Consider the following 3,370-nt stretch of genomic DNA (forward strand, 5'->3'; position numbering starts at 1 on the left):
CAGCTCCTTCCTTTTTAATTCTGGGAAACCTCTTACCCATCGCTACTCCTGCATACACACACACACACACACACACACACACACACACACACACACACACACACACACACACACATATTGGCCTTTTCCAAAATGCCATATAGATAGAAATGCATAGTTGGTAATTATTTGAAACTAGGTTCTTTCATTTTTGTCTAACACAGAAAAGAAATCCTTACTATTTTTACTTTTTAGAATACAAGCCTAAAGGAGGAGGAGGTTAGAAAACCCGGGCAACAGCAGACATCCTAGGCATCCTGTTAAAAAAAAAAAATGGAGCCGTCAATAAGGAACCACCAAAACGCCGTGTTTTCCTTCACGTGACAAAAGCTGTGTCTATTTAAGGCATGTGTCTTCCAGTTTGCTTTTTCTATTTTGAGCATGTTCAGATGCAGGTCCTCTAGAGGCATCATGGAGAAAACTCACCTCCCTGTGTGCTCTCCCTGTCTCTGCACACGGAAGCATGAATGCTCAGCTCATGATTAAATTTGCTTGTTAGCTGGGCACTGAGTGCAGTCTGTCCATCGCCAGTGAGGCCATCCTCAGAGTCCCTTCCTTTGTCCTGGAGAGCTGCTAACCTGGGCTGTCGCACGTGTATCCAGCATAGGCTGTGTGGCTTGGCACAGTTAGGCACACCACATAATTGAGCTCCCTTCTTGAATGCCCGAGGGATTACTTCTAGCTTCCATTTTAAGGAACACGTTCTCTTTGCTGCTGAGTCCTGCACTTTCATATAGTGAAAACCAGCATTTAGGGGAGGGATTGGCAGTGCGCTTTGGAATGTCTGTCGAGGTTAGCATATTGGGCAGACAGATCAATACTTGCCGAGTAAATGAAAGAACAATCTCTATTTCCAGCTCCCTCTTACACACACACACACACACACACACACACACAGAGAGAGAACACATGCATGCATGCAGGCATGCACTCACATGTGCACACCATTGCATAGGGATGGCTGTTTGCAACTTTGGAGGAGGTAGCTAGGGAGCAGTTTGCAAATCGGCCCACTGTTGGTGGTTTTCACTGGTGTGCTTCCATGAAGCAGCAGATGTGTTGTGGGCTGAGGAAGATGGGCCACTGAGCTCAGATAATAGCCATGTGAAAACCTGCTTGATTTGTTCAAAGGACTAATATCAGGCTATTCGAATGAATCAAGTTTGCCAGTGGGCTCAATTCTGTGCTTCCTGGCGTTTTCTTTAAAATGTGCTAGAATTGCAAACGGTTTTTGCTTTCAGTTTTAATTTTCTGTTGCATTTCCTTTGAGGTCTACCATGTTCTCTATGTGTGATAAAAAACTTCATGTCTGGAAGTATGAAAAACTCATATTCTGGAAGAGTGGTGGGACGACCAGACAGCACCAAACTCTGTGTCACCACTGCTGTGCTGAGCATGCAGCAAAAACCCTTTCCCGTTTTGCCCTTCATGAAGGAGAGTGCTAACACGCAATACTAATGTAGAAAAACTAGACTAGTCTGAGCCTCAGTGGACAAATGAAATTAACTCTACTTTGGCTGAGTAACCCCATTTTTAAAAGCTGATAATGATAGAAGGAAAGATGTGCCTTCATTGGTGCGGATTTGACAGCCGGTGCAACAACAGGTGGCGCTCCCTCTTGGTGCCCTCATGACACCCTGAACATATTCCCCTAATGCCACTATCGCTCCTGTTTCTCTGGCATGTCTTGGAGGCCTCAACAGATGTGTGAACAAATATGCGCGAACTACAGTTTTTCCTTGTTTATGGAGCCCCCAAACCAATGCATATGGCTTTGTAAACAAAAGTTTGGGACTATAGTCTGCTGTAAAAATAAGTTAGTTATTTGTCAGCTTATATCTCCCCTATCCATATGGCAGGGGCTCAGCATATTGCTTTTTTTTTTTTTTTCCTGCTAGGGACTTTCATAAACATCTACTTCTGAGGGCCTGTGACTATCTTGAGCCTGCTCTTCTTTTCCTCTGGGAAGAATGGTAGAGTGAGCTTCATCCCAAAGATAGAAAAACATGCAGTTGACAAAATATAGCCTTCCCCCTGGTTTGTCTTCCATTTCTGTGGTTGTATCTCATAGACGTGGAGTGCCGAAGACTCACAGTGCCAGTGTCCAGCTTGGGTGTGGTGATGTAATCACAGATACTCCAGCAGCCGAGGAAGGGCAATCACATGTTTAAGTCCTTCCTGGCAGAGTGAGTTCAAGGCCGGCCCAGGCAGCCATCGTCCATACTTGGATGTTGTTGCTGATGAGAAATCTGGTGTTGATATTCTGACCAGTTTGCTGTTGCAGCCAAGTTGAGAAGGTCTCAGATTTTAACACTGCCTGTTTGCTTTGCACTTCCGACATTTTGACTCTATGCGTGGAATGATTCTTTCCTGGTCATGTTAATTTGTGGTTCTATAAGACTCTTGTGTCTTCATAATGTGAATCTGGAGGCTTGTTTGCTATTATCTCAATGAATAAATTCTGTTTCTTTTAGTGTTTTAAAATTCCAATTGTCTTGTTGGATTTGTCTCCCATGTTGGTGATCTTTCTGTACATGTGTCTGATTTTCTCATCTATTTTTTTGACTCTTGCTGGGGCATTACAGGCTTTCCTCTCCAGGTCTCTCATTGGATTCATCTGATTGTTTGTACCCTTGGAGTTCTGTGATCATTTCTTACCAGTAAATTGAAGTTTTCATCTAGTTTGTTATCATTTCGTTATCTTTAATCTGAAGAGGAGTGGAGAAAGTGCTGTGTATTCAGCATCAGATTGTGAGATGTAGCCAGTGCAATGGCAAAAATAGAAACTTAAAAGACTGTCGGAGGAAAGGTAACTCAATGGCTTTTGTTCACAGATAACTTATATACTTAGAAATTCCCATAAGCTGTTAGAAAGCTTACAGAATCAGTAAGAGTTTGGTAAGGTCATAGGACATAAGGGAAGGTATAAAATACATTGTATCTTTGGTGTTTCATTAATAAGAATTGGATTACAACTTTTAAAACTATTTACAATAGCTTCCCCAAATATGGACAATTTAGAAAAGATGTAAAACATGTGTAAGAGCTACACAGTAAACATTGTAACATATTACTAAAAGAAATGAAAGAAGTCCTAACCAAACTGAGAGAGATGTCAACGTTATGAGATAGAAGGCTCAATGTTGTCTAGATACCAGTGTTCACCAAGTTGACCTGCAGGTTCAGTGCATGCCCAAAGACACGGTTTGCTTTCTCTCTAGGCAGGAGAGATTATCCTTGGAGATGTTTAGCCTTCCATTTTAGGAGCTGGGATGTAAGCATTCATTGAGCTTGAGGTCCCCGGTTTATGCTGCATGTAGGACATGGCATT

The sequence above is a fragment of the Acomys minous genome (assembly GCF_964271855.1).
Source record: "Acomys minous genome assembly, chromosome: 3".
Lineage (NCBI taxonomy): Eukaryota > Metazoa > Chordata > Mammalia > Rodentia > Muridae > Acomys > Acomys minous.